Raw genomic sequence first — 15,358 nt, 5'->3', positions numbered from 1 at the left:
AATATATTCACCATTGTAGCCATTTTATTGAGTCCTGACTCTCTTTTAGGGAAGAAGGTAGAGATGCAATTGAAAATTCTATACCTCACTGTAATGAGATGCCATAAGCAAATATCTTAAACAGAAAAACCATCCACCCAGCTAAAGAGATCTTCAATGGCATATACACAGACTGTGTTGGTCTACACGTAGAGCAAAAAAATACTCTTAATTTGATCTGGGAAAATATAGAGAAACAAAATTATTTTTTCATGCAACACAGTAGTGCGACCAAATTTGCTGCCCTGCTTTGGGCTGTGGGGAAAAAAGTGCAGAGTCATATCATCTAAGATACACCTGTTGCTACTGCCTTCTCCTAAACTGATGCTTTCATAAGGTTGCCTTGCTTGACACACAGCCTTACACCATGTTGCAAAGGTGATTGTGTGCTGCCTTCTATAGGATTTGCACTGGAAGCATACCCTTCCAGTTCAAATTCCTATGCCAAGAAAAACTTACAAGGGTTCCAAGCATTGGAGTTTTGTTTTGTTTTAGTAATTGTATTTATATAGCGCTTACTACCCCTGACAAGGCGTCAAAGCATTTTTTGGATTTGTGCTGTGCACTTTAATACACATGCAATGCCATTGTATTTTGGAGAAATTACCACATATCCCTTTGTTAACTTATGCTACAAGGTTACATAATTTTGTCATGCAAAGCCCAGTCTGGCTGTTGTAATAGATCACGTTTTGCATCAAAACCTATGGGTGTTTGCAATGATCTGCCCAAGTAACTATTCAGTAAATTAACCTTAATGCAAATCAACACCTAGTCAGACGAATCTGCGCAATATACTTTTTGTGCCACAAAAAAATCACACATTTGTAACATGAAATACTTTTTGTGCTAGGAAGCAAAAATGAATGATTCTCTTTCTGTCACTTTGCATTACTTTACAACAGTGAAAAGACACAGTAAATCTGGGTCGTAGCCTCTTCAGGGGCAGATGGCTTTTTTCTTAAGATAAGGGGGCCCATTTATGAACTTGTCAAGCAGTGCAGCGCAGCAAGTCAGCTTGCTGCGGTGCACTGCATGACAGGGAAAGGGCAGGAATGCACCGTATTTAAGGCAATACTGTGCATTCCTACCATTTCCCCTGCACTGGTGCCCTTTTGGCTGAATGCCGCACAAAAGAGGAAGTAACGAGAGAAATAAAGATATTTCTCCTTGTTATGCCTTCCTGGGAAGGTGTATCTTTTTGGCACATTCCCAGGTTAACCAAGTCTGGTAAATCTGGGAATGCATCAAAAACCATGAGATTTGCATGTAGAACACCCACGCAATGCCCACGGAATGCCTCCCTTGCGCAAAGTCAGGCAACACAGAGATTTTTTGTTGCGTTGCTTTACTCCAGATTTATGGAGCCATTCAGGGCCACACAAAGTGGCCTTGCGTGGCAACATAAATCTAAATTAGGACTTGCGTCATTCTTGCACCACCTTGCGTGGTGCAGGAGTCACAACTCTGCTAGTAAATATGCCCCTTGGTTGTGGAGCACCAATCTGGATGGCAAGATTTGAAAGCAAATATATTTGTGACAGTGTTCACGTTGAAAATAACTCGGTAAACAAATTAAAATGTAAAACAATTCTTTCAAAGGCCTCATTAGGAGCATTGCAGCACGTCAGACAATCTTTTTTACTACAGACACACAAAAAGCCCAGTTCAGAATTTATTCCTGTCTCAATTTGCAGTAAATTCCCAACTGTTTTGAAATTCTTTAAGACTTCCAAAAGTATTTCTGGAGAGCTGGTGTCCAGGAACACTTAGAAACAAATCAATTCACATATTTGTAAATGTGGCAGATATGCAGTGTAAATAAAATATACAGGGGCATTTGCAGTGGGAAATATTTCCCCATTAAGGTGCCGATTCTGATCCTGTAAAACCCGGGTACGAATGGGCGTTCGGAGCGTATTCTCCGTCCGACTCGTACCCGGGAAAACCACCTTACAAACCCGCAAGTACGATTCGTACAGAAATACCATTTCCGTACGAGTCGTACAAAACACCGACCGGCTAAAAAATACCCACAATTCCGATCCGGGACATCGCGTACGTGACGTCCGGACGGAGTCAGGCAGCGTTTTACGGACCAGCAAGTACGATCAGTGCCCACGTTACTCCGCACCGCTCATTTTTAACGGCAGCCAAAAACTCCTGGGAAATTGAGGACGACGCGAAGAAGGAGCACCGGTACGTGACGGACAGCCATGGACCCCATCCTACGTGTCATCCCGGTCCTCCTAGCCTACGACCTGGTGCACAGAAACCGATGCAGATGCCGCAGAAGGTCAGAACAACACCCAGGGGCAAAGGGGGGGGGGTGAGGGGCAGGAAACATAACCCCCACCCAATGTAAAACATATATATCCTGCACATAAATTACCTCCATGGTCTGGTCACTTCGGGGGCGTGTCCACCAATCCCACATACCGCCACAACGGAAGTGGACGTGGACACGTACACGTCACCACTACAATGGTGGTACGGCCCGTACCCAAGCCCCCCAGAGCGTACACACCCTATGAATGCATGGGTACGGTCCGTCTCACCCGTACCCCTACGGCACCAGTACATTATGGATACAAGGCGTACACAAGCAACAAATGTCGAACTACGGCCTGGTGCAGCATATTAGCAGTAAATTTGGGGGGGTGTATGCCCAGGACAGCAGTGTACTGCACCAAGGGGGTGGGTGAGTGGGTGGGAACGGCTGCAGAGGACTCCCAGCAGTGTCCAGACATATGAGGAGTGGGTGCAGAGGACTCCCAGCAGTGGACAGAGACGTATGAGGGGTGGGTGCAGAGGATTCCCAGCAGTGTCCAGACATATGAAGGGTGGGTGCAGAGGACTCCCAGCAGTGTCCAGACATATGTGGAGTGGGTGCATATCACTACCAGCAGTGGACAGAAACGTAGGAGGGGTGGGTGCAGAGTATTCCCAGCAGTGGACAGACATATGAGGGGTGGCTGCAGAGGACTCCCAGCAGTGGACAGACATATGAGGGGTGGGTGCAGAGGACTCCCAGCAGTGTCCTGACATATGAGGAGTGGGTGCATATCACTACCAGAAGTGGACAGAGACATATGAGGGGTGGGTGCATATGACTCCCAGCAGTGGACAGACATATGAGGGGTGGCTGCAGAGGACTCCCAGCAGTGGACAGACATATGAGGGGTGGGTGCAGAGGACTGCCAGCAGTGGACAGAGACGTATGAGGGGTGGGTGCATATCACTACCAGCAGTGTCCAGACATATGAAGGGTGGGTGCAGAGGATTCCCAGCAGTGTCTAGACATATGAGGGGTGGGTGCAGAGTATTCCCAGCAGTGGACAGACATATGAGGGGTGGCTTCAGAGGACTCCCAGCAGTGGACAGACATATGAGGGGTGGGTGCAGAGGACTCCCAGCAGTGTCCAGACATATGAGGAGTGGGTGCATATCACTACCAGCAGTAGACAGAGACGTATGAGGGGTGAGTGCATATGACTCCCAGCAGTGGACAGACACATGAGGGGTGGCTGCAGAGGACTCCCAGCAGTGGGCAGACATATGAGGGGTGGGTGCAGAGGACTCCCAGCAGTGGACAGACATATGAGGGGTGGGTGCATATCACTACCAGCAGTGTCCAGACATATGAGGGGTGGGTGCAGAGGATTCCCAGCAGTGTCCAGACATATGAGGGGTGGGTGCAGAGGTCTCCCAACAGTGTCCAGACATATGTGGAGTGGGTGCATATCACTACCAGCAGTGGACAAAGACATGGGGGTGTGTACATCATCCTCAGATGACCTCAACTCCATGGGTGTATGAACGCATCCCCAATGTGCAACTATGTTGAGAGTGCCATAACAACACATCACTGACAGCAGTGTCCCACTCCCATGAGGATGTATGTCTTTCCCCCACTGCTTGACACACCACATGTGGGTGTGAGGACAAATGACACATGCATACCCACCCCTGGCGGATGCAGCACAATACACACACTGAGATCATGTCACAAGACTGTGTAGTTATGTTAAAGCCTACTAAACTAAGAGAGCCAAAGGGAACACACACTGTCACGCACATTCCAGGACTGATAGGAATGTACAGGTGCTGGGACAGCCACCAAGTTGTTGTCTCCCATGGAAGGAATAGGGAGGACTTCCCACAGATACAATGCCCACAATTGTGAGTCAGGTGAACAAATACCCTGCAGAACAAGTACCATATGTGTGCCAGGCTGGGAGTACACACATGCATAGTGCGGAAAAGGGACAATTTCTACATGAAGGCATGGCAACATACTCTATACACAAGTACAGTGACTACCAAGGATGGCGCAGACGATGCAGCCGGAGACATTGATGAGCAGGCATGGTCATAGTTGAAGGTATCCGTCACCCACAAAGGAAATGTAGACACAGGTTCAGCACAACAATTGTGCAACTCCCTGCAGGGAAGATGTCAGGTGCCACAGAGGAAGGAACACTCCTTGGGACAATGTCTCCAAACACAAAGAGCATACACGACCAAAGATTCTTTTCAGATACCTTGTGATGGCACGCAGATACCAGGGTCCACCCCATGAGCAGCAGACTACAACATTTCCCAGACACCTAACACATGATCACCACCCCAACTCATGGAGCATCAGCACCAACATCAATACCTGAAAAGCAATCGTGGTCAAAGGAAAAACAAAATGCTTTATTCAGCATTAAATAAAAAGGTATAAAAGGACAATATATACAAAGGCCATAGGCCAGTCCAGATGCGAAGTCCTGGGAGGGGACACATGTCCACGCGTTTCCCTGAGCTTGCCTGCACATCCTAAACCTCTGGTTCAGCGACTGGGGGGGGCATCATGTGGGGAAGGACCAGGCACCACAGGGACAGGAGGGGGAAGGATAGGTGTTATAGGTGTAGGGACGGACGACTCCACCACAGGGGGTGGGGCAGCACCAAAGGTGGCGGTTAGCATGGCGCTGCACACATCCGCAAGCTCGTCCAGCGTCTCCCCTGCACCCGAAGGAACCACAGGACCCAAGGCAGGGGGTTGGTCGGAGGGATGGGTTGCAGCGATACTGGGGGAGGTGGTGGACAGGGGGGGGACTCAACTCCCCTACCCGTGGAGTGCCTTGCCCGTTTGCGTGATGGTGAACCAGTGGGGCTGAGGCCCAGCACAGCCAAGTATGTCTCCTTCTCAGACTGTGGGGCAGGGGAGCCGAGGGGAGTGACATTGGAGGGACTGGAGAGTGAGGCATGCGGACTTGGACTGTGGCTGCGTGTCTGCCTGTGTGCCCTAGACCCAGTGGGTGTGCCTTCTTCCCCCTGAGTGTGGGTGACAGGAGGTGTGCGCTTGCCCTTCCCTGTTGGTGTGCTGCCTGTGTCTGGTGGGGTACGTGGCAGGGAATGTCTGTGTGTGCTTGGGACATGCATGGGAGTGGGAAGTGTGGATGGTGCAGGGGTAGGGGGGGACGAAGCGCTGCAGGAGACTCACTGCTGCCGTCAGTGACGAGTCCATGGACCTCAGCAACATCCGTTGGTCAGACATCGCTGATGACATGCCCTCCATGTACGACACCATCTGTGTCAGTAGTCTGGTGTGGCCATGGAGGACAGTCAGGATCGATGTCTGCCCAACCTGCAACTGCTGCTGAATGTCCACAGACTCGGTAGTGAGGGCAGCAGGGGAGATAGGGGCAGGGGGTGCGGTGCCTGGCACAAAGGAGACACGTTGTTGCCCTACACGGACAGAAGGGACCCGAGCAAGTGGGAGGGCGGTGATGGGAATGGAGGGGGTGGTGACAGTTGTAGTACTGCTGCCAGCTGTTGGAGCAGCCTCCGCCCCCTCTGGGAGCTCAGCCTCGGACCCGTCAGCGTCGTAGTCGGTGTTGGTACTAGACAGGTCCTCCGCCTGACTCCCCTCGCCCTCCGTGCCACTTGATTCCGCCGACTCCCCAGCAGTGGTGGCACCGGTGCTCGATCCCTCCTCCTGGTCCGTGCAGGTGTCTCCCTCGGTGTCCCCCGATGATGCTGTGTGCAAGGTGAAGAGACATGAAATAATCAGTCACCTGTGTACATCTGACACATGAGTCCAAACAACATAGGTCACAGTGCATATCAAGAAATGCATCATGAGTAACATCTAGAATACTCCACACATATGTAAGCCATGCACTCCCCAGTTGGTTCACCCACCATGCAACCTGAAAAAATGAACATCAGGACACAACAGCAAATAACTCGATATCCAATTATAATGAGAAGCTAGTGTCTGTGAACAGTGGAGCACAGCCAGACTATGAAGGCATGCCACCTCTTGTTCACTGTGAAAGAAACAGTATTGGTGCACCCAAGGCCAAATAACAGATGCCAATGCTGAAGGTGTCCCCACACTCAGAGACCTGTGAGTGATTGGAAACCCTAAAGAAATCCATTGTGATCCCTTGGGAATCACAACACTTTACACAATCGACATGTTTGGAATGTGTGAATGTGCCAGTTTTGGAACAGAACACACATGTGCCTGGATAACAGAAGTCAGACAAGGAGGTGCACACAAAACAACTTTTACACAGTCATTGTATGAGCTGCCAGCCTAATGCAAATAAGCCACTGTTAAGAAGAAATGTGGTATCAGGAAGTACATATACATGGCACCACGGTGGTCTGGATGACTTGACACCCGTAAGTTGGTATCAGCAACTACCGAGGACTAACCCAAATGCAACCACACTGTGGGAACATGTATATGTATACTCTCTAATCAATTTCATTACAGAACTGTGCATTTTTTTAAATGTGCCAGCGTGTCCCCTAAAAGTGTAAAGGTGGTTTCTTGTGCACTTCCTTGGGAGACATCTGTCATGCAGGCACATTATTGTCCTTCACAACAAAAAATCAAAGTCAAGCATATAAACTATTGGCACATGTTGACAAGTGTAGTCAGTGCCAAGGTACAAGACATCTTGACTAACAACCTGAATCATGCCACCTGTCACATGGCCATCCGTACCATGATGACACAGTTGCCAACACATCTGACCCTCTACCTGTCATGTGGAATGGCACACATGTCCAGACACAGGACAATGCATTAGCTAATGGCCCTGCAATTTTGTCGGAATAAGGAGCACCTGCACTGAGGAGACACCCTCATGGGAACCAAGAATGTCCACACAGATGTCAGCACACACAGACCAAACTACGTAGCATCTGGAGCACACACCGGTGCCAAAAATGGATGAGCAGGAAACATGTCTTTTAACTTTTGCCACATGCTGCAAAACACAAACATTACCACCTGCACAACATGCCTGGGTCACTGCACGTTGAGTGTCTGTCCAGACAATTATCACACACAGGTCAGACCTGGCAAGGAGACATAAGGTTTGGACATGTAGGCCTTGTCTGCACAAACCCCCCCTACCTGAGACAATGTGATTGAGACAGAGCAAGTAGTTACACCTCTTAATCTGGGATTACTAAAATGTGCATCAAGAACTCCTAAATGTACTCAACATCACCTCGTGAGGCTGACCACACATATTTGTGACAAACAACCATCAATAGGTAGTTGTACATAGACACACAGGCACTGCCCAGTGTGAGGATGCACAAGCCTAATGGGGTCACCATTAGGGGTGGGCGGAATTTGCGTAATCGCGTTACGCAAATCTCCGCGAAACGGTAAAAAATCTCCGCGAACACGCAGAAATTCCGCGAACACGCGGAATTGCTTGTTCGCGATGCTTTTTTCCTGTTCACAATCGCTGTTTGCGTGCTCGGGGAGAAATATCTCGCGAACACGCATTTTGAGAACGCGAACAAGCAAAAATTTCGCGAAGTCGCGGAAAGCAGAATTTTGGGCAATTTCGCGTTCTCCGCGGAACGCGAAATTACCCAAATTCCGCAAATTCCGCGAACGGAACGGAATTTACCACCCAGGCCTAGTCACCATGGACAGTGGAGACATGTAGCACATGTTACGTAAATACAAATGAGGCCATGGAACAATGCCACAGAGGCCAACCTATGCTGAACACACAGTGAATGGGCACAGTGTTTGATGCCACACATGATTCCTAGGAAAAGGTGTCTCAGGGGACTGTAGTGGGCACACTGTTCCATGGTCCTGGAATGATCTGACTGTAACAGGAGCAACCGTCCCGGCACTATGCATATCTCCCACTCATGCACATCATGTCTGAGGCCACTACATCGGTCATGCATGCTGCAAGTCTGTTTATTTGAAACCTCACACTCCTATGTTGAGACTCAGGACAGTGCCAACAATTATGGACCCCCAAATCAGTGAACAGGACAGGGCACAGGCAAGGTACCAACACATGTCACAGACCACCCCCACCCATAATGCTGAAAGCAGTGTTCACCTTGATTAACTTGCAGCCTAGATGACCATGTGCAATAGTGATTACACACAGACCAGGGAACACATTTCAAGGAGGGGAAGGGAGGAAGAACAGCACCGGTTGACTTGGGGGAACAGGATATGCACTGCACATATAAACCCTGGCAGTGTATCCAGGCGACTGAGCACTTCCAAAAGCTGGTGACACACAACAAACACACATGTACCTACCCCCTTCCTGCTGCTGTCTCTCCTGTAATCGCCTATCCATCTCAGGGAAGACCACCGCCAGGACACGCTTCATTTGGTGGGTCAGGCGCCGGCGCCCGCCGTGGGGGCGTGGTGGTGAGTCCCCCGCAGGACCCGGGCGATCCTCCTGGTCCAGCACCGGATGTCCTGCCAGCGTTTCCTCACTTGGGGCAGGCGCCGACTGCGACCCTCCACCGTATTCATGGCCCTGACGGCCCTCTTCCAAATTCTCCCCTTCTGGTAGGCGGTTACCTGTGAGGATGACAAAGTGAGACTACATCACTACACCTGCTCCATGTCACAGAGACACACATTTTAACATCTTTGATTTGTTGAACAGGGCATAGTATGGTGCCAACTAATAGCACCTTTGTCATAGGGACATTCGCCTCTGTGTAAGCGCAAATGCACTACATGGCATTGAAAGTACACAGGTGGCATGAGGGGTTCGACACACTCCCTGATCATGGCACACACTGTGCATCACAAGCAACACAAGGCTGATAGATAGCACCTCAAAGCAGTCACATGCCCCAGGACACTGACGCAACCTCAGCAGAGTACACAGACACACACAGGCACAGATCTTTCACCTGCCATTGGCAACAGCGGATACAAACCTCACTCTGCACATGTGCCACTTTCCTGGGGGGTGTCACAGGCGTGGGGCTAGGCCAGCAAGTCAGACACACAGCACAGCTTACTTATCACATCAGATGGGTAGAGCAGTTGCCTCCTCCATGCAGCTGTGGTGCAAACCTCCACATAGACACTCACCCACATGACAAGGAACATTCACACACATCAATGTCCAGGGGGCGTACACATCATTTGGACACTCTCACCACAGCTCCACTCACCTCACACACATCTGTGAGTACAGTCACCTGTCACACCGGGGGGACCACTGATTCACCTCAGGACTATAGAACAAGAATGCCCAAGAGGATTAGCCACGCTGAATGTGCCATGCACCATGCAGTGAATGTCACAGTAAGCACAATGCAAGTGAGGAGTGCACACATGAACCACATCATGCTCTGCATGAGAGACATAAGCCATTCCCCCCTCGCTGGGACCCACTCTAAACAATATTGCATGTCTGTCTTACCTGGACACAATGCCAGAAGTGACAGTCACAAAAAAGGGGCACAGTCAAAGGTAGTGGAGTCAGCACTCACCTGCTCCACAGGTCTACCATACAGGCTGGGGTACTGTGGGAAGATGACGTCCAGCAACGCCTCGTTCTCTTCCTGTGTGAATGGCTGGGCCCTCTGCACAGACCTTGACATGGTGCCAGAGGAAGACAAGACAACAGCAGTGGTGTCGACTGACATGTTGTGCAGGCAAGTGCCCACTCATGGGTTCTGCCTGACTTATATCTGCCTTGCTGGCCTATTTCATTTACAGGGGTACAGAGTGATTGGTCAGACTCATTTGTATCCTACCTTTCATCCAATCCCTTTAAACATACACCAGTGACAGCATTAGCATCTTTCAAATTTGCAGCACCATGTCAAGTCAACAACCAGTTTGCAACAATGTATAATGTGGCCAACTGCTTTTTCCAGCCCACATGATGGAAAATTTTGATCTTGAAACTCGGTATCCATGACAACCAGCATGCATTTAGGCCCTAATACTTGTCCCTTATGTGTCCCCATTGTAATTTTCAAATCCCCACACAGGTACGGTGCGTTTCACACGTACCCCTAGGGCACCACTACTATAGTGATACGGCCCATACACGCGTGTGTACGGGTCGTATCCCTATAGTAGTGTTGCCGTAGGTGTACGCCATAGTGATACGGCCCGTACACGCGCATGTAGGGGTTGTATCCCTATAGTAGTGTTGGCGTAGGTGTACGCCATAGTGATATGGCCCGTACACACGCGTGTAGGGGTCGTATCCCTATAGTAGTGTTGGCGTAGGTGTATGCCATAGTGATAGGGCCCATACACGCATGTGTAGGGGTCATATCCCTATAGTAGTGTTGGCGTAGGTGTACGCCAAAGTGATACGGCCCGTTCACGCACGTGTAGGGGTCGTATCTCTATAGTTGTGCTGGCGTAGGTGTACGCCATAGTGATACGACCTGTACACACGTGTGTAGGGGTCATATCACTGTGGCGTACACCTACTCCAACACTACTATAGGGATACGACCCGTACACACGCGTGTACGGGCCGTATCACTATGGCGTACACCTACGCCAACACTACTATAGGGATACGACCCGTACACGCGCGTGTACGGGCTGTATCACTATGGGGTACACCTACGCCAACACTACTATGGGGAGAGGACCAGTGTGTACACGTACGTGTACGACCAGTGTGTACAGCTAGGTGTACACACTGGTCGTACACGTACGTGTACTACCGTAGTACACGTACGTGTAGACACTGGTCGTACACGTACGTGTGTACGGTCCGTACACACAAGCGTACTCCTACCCAAACCCAATATAGTGATACGACAGTACACACGCCCTCAGAGCGTGTGTACGGTGCGTTTCACAGCTTACACTGGTGATAGGAGGCGCACACAAAAGGAATGGAGGTGTCAGACTCGCACAAGGCTGTACATCAAGTCATTGTCAGTGCAGTCCTTCATGTGCAGGGCCTAGGTGTGTCAGGCAGTGATGTGGCACATGTCTCCTCATGTTTTGTCACAATAGATGTGTGGTGACCTGTGTACACATGTCATGTGTGATGGGGCACTATGTTGCACACTTCCCCTTCACACTTTGCACATGTCTGCATGTAGTACAAACATATCAAGCACTGCATCACTGGCATGGTACAGTCCCCAACACCCGCAACTGTCCCCTGATGCCAGGTACACGGATAATTACACCTGACATCTAACTACCATCGTGCCACGATGTGACTATGTCATGTGTGTGTCATGTGTTCACATGAGCTTTCTGTTGGTGTTCCGTCAACTGCATCTGCTGTTGCTGCATCCAACATGTGTCTGTGTGTAGATGGGCATGGCACACAATTATGCACACCATGCCACATGTGGAATCCCACGTAACGTGTGTCTGCATGCATCGAACATGGTATTTCGACCTGAGGACATATCTGCGTTGTCTCAATGTCTGTGTTATCAGTTTTTACATGCACCCCTTCATGGCAATGTGTGTGATCTGTACTTTTTAAATGACATGTGACCTGTGCGTCTAGCTTGCCACAAGCTGTCTGAATTAGATAACATCCTTCTTATGCAGATATGTGGATGTATGTCACTCCTGTAATATGTCTGGCTGTTCACTTACACTGGGCCACAGCTAGTTTCATGGCATGTCATGTAGACCTTGACAATCAACGTTTGTAGCTGGCTCTTCGTAGGAGTATCCCCTGGCTGGCATACGTGTCCTGGATGTATTGCACAGACCAGACTCTGTATTTAGCAGATGTGTATTAGCTGTTGAACATGTGCTCAGTTCATTGACATTGGTGTTGTAATGTCCTCAATCTTCGTTATTCCTTCCAAATTTCTGCAGGGCACCGCCTCTCCCCCGACCAATGCCAGACTTGGGTGCCATGAGGGAACGTGACTGCATACGCCGTTACAGATTCACCCAAAATTTAATTGAGGACCTGACAAACAGGCTGGCACCACACCTCCAACCGCGACACAGTTATCCTACTGCGCTGACCCCCAAGATGAAGGTGATGGCAGCCCTACATTTTTTTGCCACCGGTACCTTTCAATTCACCATAGCTGATGTGGGTGGCATGTCCCAGACCATGTTCAGCCGTGTCCTGCATGATGTTTTAGAAGCCAAGTTGGAGCACCTGGATGAATTCATCCATTTTCCGACTCGTGAGCAGTTGACAGGTATCAAGGCTGAGATCTATGCCCTGGGAGGGATGCCCCATGTAATTGGGTCCATTGATGGGACACATGTGGCTTTGGTACCACCACAGGCACAGGAGGTAGCCTATCGAAACCGAAAACATTATCACTCCATTAATGCCCTTGTGGTGTGTCTTGCTAACATGCTGATTTCCCATGTCTGTGCATGTTTTGCATGGTCAGCACACGATGCCTACATCATGAGGCGTAGCAGGGTGCCAGAAATTATGCTGCGGCTGCACAACGAACGAGCATGTCTTGTTGGTGGGTATACTCTGTTTGTCCTGTATTTAGCAGTATCTTTGTATGTTACGGCATCTCCTGATCCACTTCTTTACATGATGTTTCCATGTAGGGGACTCTGGCTATCCCAACATGCCATGGCTGGTGACGCCTCTCCGCAACCCGAGAACAGCTGCAGATCACCGTTACAACAACGCCCATGGGCAGACCAGGCGAGTGATTGAGAGGACGTTTGGCCTCCTGAAGAGCCGATTCCGGTGCCTCCACAAGACAGGCGAGTCCCTCCCATATGCACCGGTGAAGGTCTGCAAAATCTTCCTCGTGTGCTGCATGCTGCACAACATGGCAGTGGAGAAAGCTGTGCCACTCATCCTGGATCCCGATAAGCAGGAACATCCACCCGTGGAGGATGAAGGCCTTGGTCACGAGGCAAGTGAGGAGGAGGAGGAGGAGGAGGAGGACATCCGGAGTCAGCTCATACGCAACTTCTTCTCATAATGGTGAGTCCCTGGGTCTGAGTGTGCACGCTCGGAGCCTTGTGTGGCATGTGTTGCAATGTGTGTGTCCAGCTGACTGTATGATAAGTGACTTAGAGGTGTGTTCTGATGTGTCACTCGAGTGATGATGTCATTCCACACATTTGTGCTGACACACTCAATTTTCAACTAGAATGGTGTCAACCTTCTTCATGTAGAGTACATGACCATGCATGCAGATGACTATCTTTTTCCTGACTTCTTGTGTGTCTGTCATCCATAGGTAGTTGCGCATGCTGTCTGCTCGTGGCATCGTTGTGCTCCTGCTATTCCTCATGAGTATTGCAACGTGTGCTGAATCAGCGTTACATGCACAGACATGGTGAAAAGTCTCTTTTGGGTAAGGATTGCAGCAAGGCATTTTGGGTGTGGTAGTTGTTTGTAATGTGTGGGCACTGCTCCTGTGCAGGTTTTGTTACTATGCATACATGTCAACTCACCATGGGGCACATGACATGTAGCATGACTCACATGAATTGATAGTCACACTTCGTGACAGTCATCTGTCATTGGATTGTGGATTGTGATGAAGGCATCAATGTGTGTAAAACTTCCCTCTGAAACATACAGGATGCTACGGGTGGACATAGTGTGGGACATCCCCATAAGAGGCTCAATGGGGAATTGCAGCCTCTCCGTGTGCAGCAGGGGGTGTTTGGCTCACCCCCTTCACTTGTGTGCCAGTTCAATGGATTTACAGCATCTGTGGTGCGAAGGGGGTGTCCAGTGTAGGTCCCACATGTTCATCCAAAAGACCTGTGAGTCTGTTCATATTGATGCATTTCCATAGGTGTGAGCCTGAGTAATAAAGGTGTTCCTCACCCTCCAAGGTGCCTCATCTCTGTCAATGCAGGTCTCTTGCCACTGTGCATGCGGCATCTCTGGCATAGTTGTCAAAGATTGTGCATATGAGTCTATGTGTAGATTAGCAACATGCATGCTGTTCTTCATGTATTTGATTCTCTATTGTGCATGAAGTCCATGGCTGTGTATGTGTTTTGGCATGTTGGTCCCCACAACGGGCCGTCAACACCTGCTGAGGGTGTGTTTCCTGTGCGCAGCTCGGCCTTCAGTTTCCTGATCCGGTGTCAGTCATCTTTGGTGATTGTGCATCCATTGTCTCTGGGTGTGCCATGGAAAACCGGACACTCCTTCCTTTACATACACCCGTTGCAGTTGTCCTTTCTGACATCCTTGTCTTTGTGTAGAATTTGTGGCATAGTTTCCAGGACATGCCGCCTGCTGTTGCAGCCCCTGCAGCAAGGGCACACGAGGTTTCTGGATTTGGCAACACACACACATCAAAGATGCTCCTCACTTCCTCCCTCAACCCATTCATTTGGCTGTCATCAGCTTGTCTGTGCCACAGTTATGTTATGTTATGTTATGTTAAAATGGCTTTTATAGAGCACACGGCTACTCAAAAAGAGTGTCCCGGCGCTTTTATTTAGGGTAGGCTGCAGTATACTAACATAACACATTAAAAGAGAAAGTGTCACAGACAGAAAGAAAACAACGAGCAAAAAAGACCTACTGGGTGAACAACCAGGTTTTGAGGTCCTTTCTAAAAGCTAGTAAGCTGGTGGCTCCCCGAAGTGTAAGAGGCAGAGAGTTCCACAGCTGTGGCGCCAGTAGTCCAAAGGAGCGACCTCCCAAGCGCACTCTCTTCACTCGCGGGACGATCGCCAAAAACAGGGATTCTGATCTCAGAGAGCGAGCCGGTCGGTAGAAGGCAAGTCTCCTTTGGAGGTACTTTGCTCCCGTTGCATGGAGGGCCTTGTATGTCAGGGTCAAAGCCTTAAAGGCGATCCGCTTGCGAATTGGGAGCCAGTGCAGGGTCTGGAGCAAGCCCGCAGCACTAACGCGTCTATTCAATCCAAAAATCGCTCTCACTGCAGCATTCTGCACAATTTGGAGCCGCTGTAGCAGGTACTCTGGCAGGCCCAGGTACAGAACGTTTGAATAATCTAGCCTAGAGCCTATCAGGGCCTTGCGGCCACGCGGTGCCAAAGGCTGGACTGTCTGCACATGCAACGTGCACATTGCACGACCCT

The sequence above is a fragment of the Triturus cristatus genome, chromosome 2_1, assembly GCF_964204655.1.
Source record: "Triturus cristatus chromosome 2_1, aTriCri1.1, whole genome shotgun sequence".
Classification (NCBI taxonomy): domain Eukaryota; kingdom Metazoa; phylum Chordata; class Amphibia; order Caudata; family Salamandridae; genus Triturus; species Triturus cristatus.
This window is presented reverse-complemented; position numbering follows the sequence as displayed.